Source organism: Protopterus annectens, chromosome 4.part0, assembly GCF_019279795.1.
Source record: "Protopterus annectens isolate FY-2018-M chromosome 4.part0, PAN1.0, whole genome shotgun sequence".
In the NCBI taxonomy this organism is placed as follows: Eukaryota; Metazoa; Chordata; order Ceratodontiformes; family Protopteridae; genus Protopterus; species Protopterus annectens.
In genome coordinates, this window is record NC_056733.1 from 940,297,797 (window position 1) to 940,312,658 (window position 14,862).

Genomic DNA, 14,862 nt, shown 5'->3' on the forward strand with positions numbered 1-14,862 from the left:
CGAAATGTGGTTTCAAAATGTCTATTACAGACGATCATTCGCTCTGTGTATATTGTTTAGGTGCAAAACACTTGCAGGAGTCATGCAGTGTATGTCACGCTTTTTCCTCAAGGGTCCTCCAGGAGAGGAAAAATAAATTGATTCTTAAGGGGTTAATTAAACCTTCCTTTGAAGAAGCCTTGGCATCCTCTCCTTCTCTGGCTAAAAAGAAAAGGGCGTCGGTTCCGACCAGTCCGTTGGATCCGACCGCCAAGAGACTTAGGCAGGCCTCTCCTTCGGCTCCAAGGACTTGGGCCGAGGTTGAACGGTCTGCCACGATGCCACCAGTATGGACTGCTCTGGCTTGGAAGCCGATGGCTGGGACATCGAGAGGCGGGTCACCTTCGGCTCCACTGCTCTCGGAGCCGACAAGGGTCGCCCGCTCAGACACTTCCTCCTCGGCGCCGAAGTCCACATCGGCACCAATGGAATCTGGTGTGTGTATTCCCTCGGCGCCGATACTCATCGAGTCGCCTCGGAGCCGGTCCCCTAGCCCTTTGGGGCCGTTGGAGAGGCCGTCTCGAACCCGTTCTGTTTCCTCTCGGTCTTCGAGGATGTCAGATTCTGATATAGACAGGGTGCTCCAAAGACTGTTCCAGTCCCCAGTCTTCCAAAAATTTGTTTTGGTTCCGACCCAGTTGGCTTCGGAGCCGATGACCTTGGCCCACCCCATTGCCATTCCTCCTCCGACTGTTTCAGCTCCGTCGGAGCAGGTGCTGTTGGAGCCGGTGGAGATCTCAGGGTCGGCTCCGACCCTTACTCCAACCGGGCCTTCGGGTCCGAGTTTGGTACGGACTTCTTCGGCTGGACCGGGGTGATGTTTGGGACCTATGCTTTCGGTTCCGAGCCTCCCCTCGGTGCTTGGCTGCGGGACTTCCGTCGGCTATCACGGCTCGAGACCGGACACTCCCAGGATTCTGGGGTCCGGCTTTCAGGGCCATGAGGAGTGCCTTGGCCAAGTCCTCTTGCCATCTCTCCGGCTTTACCGGCACCTTCCTGGGCGTGGAGACTGGGTCTTTGGCAGTTCCCTGTCCGTAGTCAGCGGAGCCCGAGGCCTGAGGTTACCCCAGTGGGGTTCCCCTCCTCCTGAGGGTTCTTGAGTTGTCTTCGGAGGAACCCCAAGGAAGAGATCGTGCAAGAGGAAGCACGTGGACTCCCCGAGTCTATTACATCAGACACTGATATGGATGATGCAGAGGGGTCCCAGTCGTCCTCGGATGATGTCTCATTTGCAGACATCTTAGAGATCCTCAAACAACGAGGCGGCTGGATATCCAAACCCCCTCTGCGGACGAGTCAGTGCTCCTCAAGGCCTTTGGGGCTCAGCCCTCCGCCTCCTGGGTGTCTCCGTCCTTCGACGTGCTTCTTGATTTTGTTTGTCGAAGGCGTAGAACACCAGATACCGTGGAACCAGTCCCTTCTCGTCCAAATAAATTTTTGTCTGCTCCCCGAGAAGGAGTTCCTTACTAAAGGCGTGGCTGTAGATGCCATGGTGGTGGCATCTGCTACACAACAGGGCGTGGCAGAGGCTTCAACGTCCGTCCATCCTCCTAATAAGGAGTCTAGGAGTATGGACAGGTGCGGAAGCGCACCCTGACTTCAGCGGCCTTTACTTTAAGGTCTCTGAATTATTTGGCACATTTTACCAGGCTTCAGAGGGATCTGGTCAAGGAGTTGTCAGATTCCCTCTCGGGTAACCTACCTGAGCAGCTAGCCCAGTCGGTTAGCTCTCAGTTGGCTATCCTTACGTCAATTTCTAACTCGTCCATGAGGCTCATTTCCTATGCGGCCGAAGGCGGGTAGAGCGGCAGGCACAGGCGTGGCTCTACGGAGACAAGCCTGGCTCCGCTTGTGTCAGTTCTTGGAGGCCTTCAAGTCTTCCTTCGCCCGCTCCCTTTGATGGGTCCTCATTGTTTGGACCCAAGGTTAAAGACACCCTTACCGCTGTGAGCAAGAGGGAAAAACTTTATCTGCCGTAGGTGCCGTTATTCCACTCCCTTCGGCCTTACCCCAAGGCTAAAGGAGGGAAAATGTGGTTCCAAATCTCGCAAGTTTTTCTCCCAACAGCAGGAAGATTCCCCTTCCAGAGGCAGAGGGCGGGAAATTTTTCAGGGAGACGCCGTCCCAGAGGCGGCAGTGGGCCCCGCAATTCTGGTGGCCCCGAGTCCTTTCGTGGCTCTTCAGCCTCCCACACGTCATGAGGGATTGCCCGGCTGTGCTGCTCGGAGCCAGTCGGGTGTCGTTGCCAAGCACCTAAAAGCCTGGGAGTCAATCACTCAGGACAGATGGGTGCCGGATCATTGCCGGAGGTTACACCATCCCATTCACATACTCGCCCCCACCGTCCAAAAGAATCCCGGACCCACCACCCAGTCAAAGGGAAATGGCAGCCGCAGAAGCTTTAAAGCTGCTAGAAAAAGGAGTCATCCAACCGGTCCCCACAGACCAGATCGGATCAGGAAATTACTCCAGGTTCTTTTTAGTGCCAAAAGACAGGGGACCTGAGACCAATATTGGATCTCAGCAGACTGAACCAATCCGTCAAGAAATCCAAATTCCGAATGGTCACGTTACAATCCATTCTCCCATTGCTGGAGAAGGATGTTTGGATGTGCTCCATAGACCTCAAGGACGCCTATTATCACATACCGATACATCAGGCGTCCAGAAGGTATCTGCGCTTCAGCCTGGGAGTCAGTCATTACCAATTTTGCGCTCTGCCCTTTGGTCTCACCACAGCCCCCAGGGTGTTCACCAAGTGTTTGGCAGTAGTGACGGCTCACCTGAGAAGTCTTGGATTCCAAGTGTTTCCCTATCTCGACGACTGGCTCCTGACTGCCACCACCAGGCATCTACTAATGGACAACCTCAAAGCCACCATCTCCTGGGTATTACCCTGGGGATTACATTCAATTGGTCAAAGTCTGTCTTGCTGCCCTCTCAACGCATAAAGTTTATAGGAGCAGAGATAGACTCAAGATTGATGTGCGTCTTTCTTCCTGCCGAAAGGATCCAAACTTTACAGGGCCAAGTTCAAGCTCTGATCTCGAGATCCAAAGCCCCAGCCAGGATGGTTCTACAAGTTTTAGGCTCAATGTCTGCCACGGTTCTTTTAGTTCCTCTGGCAAGATTACACATGAGGATTCTTCAGTGGCTATTGTCAACTCAATGGTCCTTTCAGGATCTTCCCCTCAATCATCACATCACGATTACGGATATATGCAAAAGGGACCTTCGCTGGTGGCTTCAGACATCCAATTTGGATCAAGGAAAACCCTTTGTTCTTCCCTCTCCAGTGGTTACCCTGACGACAGATGCCTCCCAGATAGGGTGGGGGGGGGCATTGTCTGGGCAGGCTAGTTCAGGGCTCCTGGCTTCCAGACGAAGCTCTTCTCCACATCAGCGTGTTGGAGATGAGGGCTGTACTTCTATCCCTACAAGCCTTACACAAGTTTCTTCCTCAGGGCATCATCGCCATCCACACAGACAACATGTCGGTGGTTTGGTATCTGAACAAACAAGGAGGGACCAGATCATACCCCCTTTGCAGAGAGGCCATGAGAGTGTGGGAATGGGTTGTAGCTACCAACCGCTTCTTGGTAGCGACCCACATCCCGGGAAAGTCAAATGTATTGGCAGACAAATTAAGCAGGACAATTCTCTCTCCTCACGAGTGGTCTCTAAACCACACAGTAGCAGCTCAGGTTTTCAAGAGATGGGGGCCGTGCTGCGACCTATTTGCAACTCCACAAAACACCAAGTGCCAAAGGTTCTTCTCCTTGATCCCACATCAGGGAGTACCAGCCATGGATGCTCTAGCACAACCTTGGCCAACAGGGCTACTTTATGCCTTTCCTCCAATTCCACTTCTTCCCAAAGTTATTCAAAAAGCTTCTCAACTGTGGTCTTCAATGATACTGATTGCCCCATACTGGCCTCGTCAGATATGGTTTCCTTACCTGAAGAAGCATGCAGTGGACGATCCGTGGACCTTAGACCTGATTCGGACTTGCTAATCCATCAGTCGGGACATTGGCATCAGTCCCTTCAATCTTTGAAATTGACAGCTTGGCTCCTCCACTTCCGACCTTAGTTAGAAGGCACACACTAGATCCGGAAGTTGTTCACATTTTATCTTGACCCACAAACCCACCACTAACAAATTGTACCTCAGTAAGTGGAAGAGGTTTGCTATCTGGGCTCAACTCAAGGGCTTAGACCCTATCACTGCTCCTGTCCCAGAGGTTTTGAAATTCTTAACATCCCTGTTTAATCAGGGATCTTCTGTCTCAACTATTAAAGTCCAACTAGCGGCTATCTCTAAATTCCACGAATCCATGGATCCTCCTTTGATGAGCAGCAGACTATGCAAAACGTTCATTAAAGGTGCGAGTCTATTAAGACCACCAATTTTTCATCCTGCACCTCCGTGGGATCTTGATTTGGTGCTTCGCATTAACATCTCCCCTTTGAACCGGCTGCTACATGCGAGTTAAAATATCTGTCTTGGAAAACTGCATTCTTAGTTGCAATTACTTCTGCAAGAAGAGTTTCAGAGCTTCAAGCCCTATCTATTAAGCCACCGTACTTGATTTTCCACAAGGATAGAGTATCACTTAGGCCTAATCCATCCTTTGTCCCAAAGGTCTGTTCTAGTTTCTGTCTCCAACAATCTCTAGAGCTACCAGTTTTCTTTCCAAAATTCTCCAGTGAAGCAGAATACACTCTCCATAAATTGGATGTTCACAGGCAATTACGCTTCTATTTAGACAGGACTCAGCAACTTCGTAAGTCAGACCAGTTGTTTGTGTCCTTCTCAGATAATAAATTGGGCCAAACCATCACAAAAGCTACTATCTCAAAATGGATCAGAGATTGCATAACTCAGGCTTATTCTTCTTGAATAAGCAACTTACAACATCTATCAAAGTTCATTCTACCAGAGCTATGGCTACTTCTATAGCTTTTCATTCCAAGCTCGCTATATCGGAAATTTGTGCTGCGGCTACTTGGTCCAACCCGCACACTTTCATTTCCCACTACAAATTGGATGTGGCATATAAAGGGCGAGCATCATTTGGTTCCACGGTACTCTGGACTGTTTTCCAGTGAGCCACCCAGGATTCAGGTGCTAGGGCGCTGTCCCATCAGTCAGAATGTAGGCGAGATAGGATCACATAACATCTTTTAGTTATGTACTCACCATAACTTCAGATGTTTGGGATCCATCTCGCTACATTCCTAATACCCACCCTCCTTCCCCTGCCTTGGAGATCAGAAGAGATTGAACGGTTTTGAGTTCAACTGTTTTATCTTGTTTCATCTGACGATGTTATATAAGCAGGGTATGCGTGTGTGCATGTATGCGGACAAACTAGATCTGGGGGACTGGTAGTGGTGCATCCTGGGATATAGTAAGCTCAGCCAATAAGAGACTTTGCTCTTTGGCATAAGCGTGCCGAGTCGGAGCCGAGGGATCGGCTCCGAACCCATCAGTCAGAATGTAGGCGTGATGGATCCCAAACATCTGAAGTTATGGTGAGTACATAACTAAAAGTTTGGTTTCCCTTCCTGTGGCCTCATCTGCTAGATCAACCATGGATTCCCAATCCAACTCCAGAGTTATCTCTTACCCACAGAATCTGGTTCATCCAAACCTATCCAGCTGGAAACTGACAGCTTGGTTTATCCACTTCCAATGATTGCCAGGCAGCATGATCTGTCTTCCCCTGTGCATGACATCCTGATTGCCTCTCATAGATTATCCACCAGACTACTCTACCGCAGCAAATGGAAGAGGTTTTCTCTCTGGCTACAAGATAAACAAATGGACCCTTTTACAGCCCCTGTTTCTATTGTGCTAGAATATCTTTCAGACCTCCTTAAATTGGGGTAGCAGCCTCCACAGTTTGTGCTCATTTGGCTACGATTGTTAATTTTCATTATGGCTTCCAGGGCTCTTCCTTAATGTCACACAGACTTTGTAAGACCTTTCTGAAGGGCGTAACCCAACTAAAGCCTCCATTCAGAGAACCTGTTCAACCTTGGTACCTGGCCTTAGTCCTTCAAGGGTTGACAGCTTCTCCTTTTGAGCCTGCATTTACCTGTGATCTAAAGTATCTGTCATGGAAAACGCTGTTCTTAGTTGCTAGTACTTCTGCCAGACACATTTCTAAATTACAGGCCTTGTCTATCAAACCCCCCCTACCTCATCTTTCACAAGGACAGAGTTTCATTAAGGACCAATCCAACCTTCTTGCCCAAGGTAATTTCTGAGTTATCTATCAGTCAGACTATTGATTTGCCAGTGTTCTTGCCTAATCATTCTAACAGAGGGGAATATTGCCTGCATACCTTGGATGTACATAGACAAATTTGTTTTTACATAGACAGGATTAAATTTAATAGAAAATCTGGCCAGCTGTTTTTGGCCTTTCCTGAAACCAGATTAGGTTGTCCAGTTTCTAAAGTTACTTTAGCCACTTGGTTGAGAAATTCTGTTACTTTCATTCATGGCAAGAATGATATCCCTTTACCTGGCAGAGTGAAGGCCCACTCTACAAGGTTAGTGTCATCTTCTGCAGCCTTCCATGTGAGAACATCTTTGAATGACATTTGTGCAGACGCAACCTGGGCTAGGCCTCATACCTTCATTGCTCATTACAAGTTGGACTTGGCCTCCAGAGGCAGAGCTTCTTTTGGTTCTATGGTGCTCCCGAATGTCCTTCCATAGGGCCACCCAGGGAACAAGATAGCTGAGGACTCTGTCCCAAGAGTAAGGAATAAACAAAGATTAACAACATCAGATAAGTTATATCTTACCATAACATTCCATCTGAGTTGTTTCATCTTCATTTATTCATTACGGCCCACCCACCTTCCCCCTCCAAAGGTTTCTGGTGGAGCTCATTTGTCCTCCTGTCCAGTTGTTAGGTCATGTCTGACCAGAGGTAGCCTCGGCTTCATTTTTCCAACTTGCAAACTAAATCTGAGGTAACACGGAGAAGGGCATGATGGGTAAAATCTTAGCTCAAGAGGTCTGTGGCTGACGTGAGCTTGAAAAAAAGGCCATCTCGGTTCCAAGGTCAGAACTGAATCCCAAGAGTAATGAATAAATGAAGATGGGTAAAATCTTATGCCAAAAAGTGTATAGTCATCCCCTTTGGCAAAAACAAAGTGCCCACAAATTACAACATAGGTGGTAATCCATTAAGTACGGAAGAAGTAATTAGGGACCTGGGTACCCAAGTTGATAGCAATCTCTCATTTGACAACCACGTGGCCAAAGTGGTTAGAAAAACATTTTATATAGCCCACCTAATCATGAAGGGATTCACATCTAGATCAGGGGAGGTCATCATGCCTCTTTACTCATCCCTCATCAGGCCCATAATTGAGTACAATGCCCCTTTTGGGATGTACCTTACCAGACACCTGCAGCAATTGGAAAGACCCCAAAAGTACCTCACCAAGAGGATCAAAGGACTCAAACAGATGCCATATGCTGCCCGGTTAAAGAAACTCCAGCTCTACTCAGTGGCATACCGCCTGCTCAGAGGCGATCTGTGCCTGACGTATAAACCCTTGTCCAACCCGGAATTAATGGACATGCTGCACCTCAGAAAATCCAAATCCCATCGAGCTACGTGCTCGAGAGACTTGAACCTCAGCACTGAAATAAATAGGACATGCTGGAGGGACAGATTCATTACCCAGAGGTTCCCTTCACTCTGGAATAAAATCCCAGTCCAGGTTAGGCAGAGTCCCTCGTTGACTGTCTTCAAGAGGAATCTTGATGAGTGGATGGGAGATTGTAGGTTTACCCTGGGTATCACTTCTGTGTCACTGTTAGACAGAGGCAGAATATACTAACCTCGAAAAAGGGCATAGCAAATTCATTAAAATGGGTGGCGAAAGCCAAACACACTCTGGCTAGGCTTATAAATGCCCTAGGGCAGATAGCCTAGTATGAACCTATGAAACAACTCAGATAGAACGTTATGGTAAGACATAACTTCTTTTTACAGCCACACTTCCTTCCCAGCCTAGGTTAGTCCCTTCCTCTCAAGAGAAAACAAAAACATGTCTCTCCCAGTCTACAGTCTTCCCCAGACTGGTAAGCTTTTTTTCAATAGATTTATGAATGCTTATCTGGCACTTAGGCCTTCCACCTTGCATCATCCTACCCCAGCATCTCCTGTTTCCCTCCTGTCTTGCCAACCTTTCAAGATGCCTTTCTTGCAGCACCTAAATATCATGATTCTCAACTGCCTGTTGCTAAAAGGATGGACAGGTTTTATAAGGTGCTTAAGGACAGTAGTTACCTGTATACATGTCCTCTTGCAGACCCAGCTGTGATCTCTTTGCTAAAAAAACTGCCAAATTACTGCCCTCTACTAGTCTCTTCCCCTCAGATAAGGAGAGTAAAGTGATGGACAGGATTGGTAAAAAGGTTTACACCTTTTCCACTCTTGCCTTCAGGGCCATTAATTATCAGACACATATGTCCAAATATATTCTGGCTCTACTTTCTCACGCATTTAAATTACTGACTGATCTCCCAAATTCTGCAGTCTCTCTTGGGACTGTCTTTCTGGGTTACCAGACATTCCATTAAGTGCAGTTACGATGCAGCTGAGGTGTCTGCTGGTTCAGTCCTCAGGAGATAATCCTGGCTGAGGTTGCCACCTTTGCCTGAGGATTTCAAGGCAAAAATTATGGATACACCTCTGGACAAAACTGCCCTTTTTGGCTCTAATGCTACAGCTCTCTTCAAATCCCTTCAAAAGAAAGGAAAAGAACTTCTGGAGCTTAAACATGTCTTTGTCTCCCCAGTTCCTAAATTTCATCGCAACTACCCTTCAAGAACTAATTTTGTTAGGAAGAAGACCACTACACCTTCCCAACAACACAATAAGACCACACATAGGCAGGCGCTTTCTAGGTCTCCGCCATCTTCATAGGTTCATACTAGGCTATCTGCCCTAGGGCATTTATAAGCCTAGCCAGAGTGTGTTTGGCTTCCGCCACCCATTTTAAATTAATTTTGCTATGCCCTTTTTCGAGGTTCGTATACTGTGCCTCTGTCTAACAGTGACACAGAAGTGATACCCGGGGTAAACCTATGATCTCCCATCCACTCATCAAGATTCCTCTTGAAGAGAGTCAATGAGGGATTCTGCCTAACCTGGACTGGGATTTTATTCCAGAGTGAAGGGAGCCTCTGGGTTATGATTTTGTTCCTCCGGCATGTCCTATTTATTTCAGTGCTGAGGTTCAAGTCTCTCGAGCGCGTAGCTCGATGGGATTTGGATTTTCTGAGGTGCAGCATGTCCATTAATTCCCGGTTGGACATGGCTTTATATGTCAGGCACAGATCGCCTCTGAGCAGGCGGTATGCCACTGAGTAGAGCTGGAGTTTCTTTAACCGGGCAGCATATGGCATCTGTTTGAGCCCTTTGATCCTCTTGGTGAGGTACTTTTGGGGTCTTTCCAGTTGCTGCAGTTGTCTGGTAAGGTACATCCCAAAAGGGGCATTGTACTCAATTATGGGCCTGATGAGGGATGAGTAAAGAGGCACGATGACCTCCCCTGATCTAGATGTGAATCCCTTCATGATTAGGTGGGCTATTTAAAATGTTTTTCTAACCACTTTGGCCACGTGGTTGTCAAATGAGAGATTGCTATCAACTTGGGTCCCCAGGTCCCTAATTACTTCTTCTGTACTTAATGGATTACCACCTATGTGGTAATTTGTGGGCACTTTGTTTTGCCAAAGGGATGACTATACACTTTTTGGCATTTAGCTTGAGGCCATGGCTCTGGCACCAGTTGTCTGTTTCTATGAGGCCCTTTTGGAGGATGCTTGTGTCGGATGGAGTGTCGATTATGGTGCCCAGTTTGCAGTCATCTGCAAACTTGGTCAGCCACAGTCCTTCCGTGTTGGCCTGTACCTTCAAGAAATATATACCGAACAAGAGAGGTCCCAGGACTGAGCCTTGTGGGACACCACTTGTAACTGGTTTGGAGTCTGACATGGCTCCAGCAATTCTATCCATGTGGGTTCTGTCCTTGAGCCAGTTTGCAACCCATCTAGTGACATAGGGATTTATATTTAAGCTGGTGAGCTTATCTATAATGCCCGAGTGGGGTATTGTATCGAAGGCTTTTGCGAGGTCCAGGTAGGCTGTGTAGACCACCTTCCCCTCGTCAATGGCCTTAGTGACTGTTTCAAAGAAATCAACCAGGTTTAAGAGGCAGGATCTGCCCTTAACAAAGCCATACTGGGTAGGATCCAGTTTCTGTAGGTCCCCAATATCTTTATTTATGAGGTCCATGATGATTCTTTCCATAGCTTTGCAGACCAAGCTAGTCAGGCTTATGGGGCGATAGTTTCCAGGATCCGTTGAGGCACCACCTTTGTGGAGAGGGACCACTGTTGCTGTATGCCACTCTTTGGGTACATATCCTGTAGTAAGGCTGAGATTGAACAGTAGTTTTATGTTTGGGTTTAGCTCTTCTTGGAGTTCATGTAGGACGCAGCCCGGGACACCGTCTGGTCCCATTGATGCTGTGTTTTTTGCTTTGGAGAGGGCAGCTCTTACCTGAGAATCTGAGATGTCAGGGGGGCAGCACTCTGCTGGGATAGATATTTGCCCTTTTGGTGGGGAGGGGGGAGAAGTTTGCGCTGAACCTGTCAGCTAGGATGTTGGCAATGTCTGTGGGTTCGGTGTATTTTTTGTCATTTTGGACTAATTCTGAGCATATCTGGGAATTCCCACCCAGGTTCCTAACATAACTAAAGAAAGCCTTGTGATTATCCTTAGTGTCCTGTGCAATTTTTCTCTCAAAGCTGGCCTTAGACGATTTTAAGAATGCCCGTAGTTTTTTGCTAATACTGATCAGAGATGCCTTCCCTTTTTGGGATTTTCCTCTATCATGTAGTAGCTTCCTCCTTCTATTGTATAGTTTGTTTATGGCTGGGGTCCACCAGACAGGACGTCTGCCTTTGGAGGATTGGGTCTTGGTTTTATTTGGGATTGCATGATCCATGCATTCCTGAAGGTGTTCATAGAATGTGTTTATAAAGGATTCTGCGATCTGGGCCGTATTTTCCACAGGCCCGGGGGCTTTGAAGGATTCCTCCTCGGTTTTGAGGTGTGTGAAATTTGCATTAGAGAAGTTTTTCACTGTGGTTTTCAGGGCAGGGGGTGGAGTCGGGATGTGAATATCCAGTGAGATTAGTTTATGGTCTGATCTTACCAATGAGAGATACACTTCTGGTCTGGAGCATAAAGTCCCCATGTTGGTAATGATCAGGTCCAGTATGTTTTCCCCTCTTGTGGGAGTGGGAACAAGTTGTTCTATAGCATTTGAGTTTATAAATTCTAGGAACCTTTGGGCTAGGGTGTTGGAGCTAGAGTAATGCTCCCAGTCTATGTTTGGGTAGTTGAAGTCGCCCAATATAATGGTGTTTGGAGAGACCTTCATATTTTCCAGTGTTCTCAGGAAGGCCGAGTGGGGTTCCTGGGTTTGGAAGGGTGGTCTGTAGCAGGCTATAAACTGGAAGGCAGTTTTACCCACTGTTAGTTGCACATGGATAGTCTCTGATGCTTCGTGCTGTGCCACCAACCTGGAGGTGTGGGTATCTTTGACGAATATTGATACTCCCCCTCCTTTTGTGGTTCGGTCCAAGTTTTGGGGGCAAAAAGCATGGTATGAGGTATAACCTGGTAGTGTTGGGGTGCTCTCGGGAGCCTTGAACCAGGTTTCTGTTACTGCACAGATATCGATGTTCTCCATGCTAAGGAAAGTTTTGAGTGCATGCATCTTGAGGTTTAGACTTCTGGGGTTGAGTAGCATTACTCTTAGTTTCTTATCCCTTGTGATACCTATGGAGGTGGGTTTGTCTTTTGAGCCTTGCCTAAAAAAGGCACTATGGGGGTAGCAAGAGCCTTTGCCAATATCCGAAAGCCCAGGGGTGACAGGTGCAAGCCATCCCTAGCGAAGCATCGTGGCTTGTCGAGCATGTCATCCCAGGCTGACGGGCATTGGATCCCCTTTGAATGACACCAATACTTAAGCCAGTTGTTGAAATTGATCATCTTGTCTTCATATTGTGGCATCATTCTTGGTGAGGGTAAGATGCTACTCAAGGTCAGGGTCATACCTGCCTGGGCTACATGCTCAGAGAGCCCCTCTATGTCTCTTTTCATGTAGTCCAGGGAGGTACGTCTCAGGATATTCACACCAGCATGGACAATGACCGAGTCATATTTGTACTTGCCTTGGAGTGACCTTGTGTTATATGGCGGATCCTAGCGCCCGACAGGCAGCTCACCGTGACCTTCTCCTTGTTCAGCCTGGTGAGCGGGACGTCAATGTGCCTGACGATAGAGTCACATATTACAAGTGTATCAGGTGTGTTGTTTAGCCTTAAAGGCTGTGACTGTTCGGCACACTGGCTTTGTGAGCTATGTGTTGTGTTTTGTTTTGGGGTAGCAGTTGCTTGGGTGTCTGCTTTGGAGGTCTCTGCTGCTTAGGCAGATTTTTATTTAGAGCCTCCGATTATGTTTTTGTGTGTTTATGTGTTTGGTTTGCTGTCGTGGTAGGTCTATGTGAGACTGGAATTGTAGTGAGTGTTGTTTCCTTCTCCTCCTGACTGGTTACGCCAGTACTGAGTTGAGAGAGCTTAGCCTCCAGTATGGCTATATGGTTGCATCTCTCACATGTGTTGGAATTTGTTGGGAGGAGGAGAGGGTTGTCTGTGTACATGAGGCAGTTGTAACATTGCCTCAAGATTCCCAGATTCACCAGCTGGACTGGAGAGGAGATTGACAACTGACCTTTGGGCATGCTAGAATAGTATTGGGAATTCCTTTATAATTTTGACTCAAAAGGCCCCCTTCCAGATAAACCAGGAAGTCTGTGACTACCTGGCAACCCCCTTAGAAATCTCCCTTTCCCAGTACCTTTCTCACTCCTTTCAGTTTGGGCAAGCATTACCACAGACAAACGGGTCCTGTCCATTGTTCATAGAGGTTATTACGTGACTTGGAAATCCAGTCCTCCCTTCATGGGGATTCCACAACCTCCTAAGGACCAGATCCACCTTTTCCCTCAAGTCATTCAAGATTTGCAGGTACTAGGAACCATACAGGAGGTTCCTGCTTTGGAAAGAGGAAAAGGGTTCTATTCCAGAATGTTCTTAGTTCCCAGGAAAGATGGCCCTAGGAGACCAATTTTAGACTGGTCCCACCTCTGTTTATTCCTTCAAGTACCCTCTTTCATGATACTTACCCTACAAACTCTGTTCCCTCTGTTACCCCAGGTTTACCTGGTTTCCTTAGACGTAAGGGATACATATCTTCACATTCTCATCCACCTTCTGTACAGGAAATTCTTAGTTTTTCTGTTGCTTCCTCTTATTTTCAGTTCTGTGCTTTGGTATTCACAAAATGTTTGGCTCCTGTCATTGCCTTTTGCAGATTCCAAGGGATTCGCATTTACCTTTACCTGGACAACCTGCTCATTCAAGCAGAACATCCAGTCAACAGAACCTTCAAATCACCATCTCCTTGGTCCTCAGTCTGGGTTTCACCCTCACCTACAGCAAATGTTCCCTAACTCCCTCTCAGGACCAGATCTTCCTAGGTGGCAGGATAAGGACAGACCTCATGATGGCCTTCCTGCCCTCTCAAAAGGTGCAATATCTGGAGACTTGCTTCCTACAGTTGCTTCCTTTACTTTCTCGGTGTGCCAGGGAATTCCTCAGAATGCTTAGGCTACATGGCTTTGGTTATACCAGTGCTACCCCTAGCCAGACTCCAAGTGTGAAAATTCCAGTGGCACATGAAGACACTCTGGTCCCAGTATGCTCATCTTCTAGAATTTGTCCTCCCACCTCTGCCTTGCCTAAAGAAGGAATTGCACTACCCCTTCAGGAAATGTTCACAGATGCTTCAGATCTGGAGTGGGGGGCAAACCTGGGAAACCTAAAATCCAAGGCCTATGGTCTCCCTCCATAAAGAAACGAAACATCAGCATCAGAGAGATGAGGGCTCTGATCCTGGACGTTCAAGCCTTCAGGTCATTTCTCCTTCCAGGTCCTTTGAAGCTGTCCACAGACAACATGACTGTTCTCTGGTATGTGAACAACCAGGGGGGAACAAAGTCTTATCTACTTTGCAGATTGGAACCCAAGCCTGAGAGATTGCCATTCAAGCAAAGGTAACTTTATTTGCAGTATACATCCCATCAGCTCTAAACGTTCAGGCAGACACCGAGCAGATCCATGACACAAGCCCATGAATGGATGATCCGCAGGGATGTATTTTTGGACATTATCTGCCAGTGGGGTACTCCTCAAATAGGTCTGTTTGCCTTCCCTTTGAACAGCCAACTTCCAAAGTTGTGTGCCAGAGTCTCACATCTGGTTTGGAAGGTGGATGCCCCGTCATCCCCCTAATTCACAAAGTCCTCCTGAAAATACAGGACGACAAATCAAAAATCTTGTTGGTGACCCCCATTTGGCCAAGACAGCATTGGTTCCCTCCTCTTCTGCAATTAGCCAAGGGCAATCATCACAAGTTACCTTACAGGGTGGATCCAGTCACCCAAGACAGGGATCTCTCATTCAGCCATACTTGGCGACACTGAACCTGACCTTCTGGGTGATAGGCTTCTGATTCCTTTCAGACACTTTTTTTCTGAGGATGTGCTTTTAGTCCTGCAGGAAATCAGGAAACCTAATAAAGTGAGATCCTACTTGTCCGAATGGAAGAGGTTCTCCATCTGGTGTCTTAATAAGAGACTAGATCCATT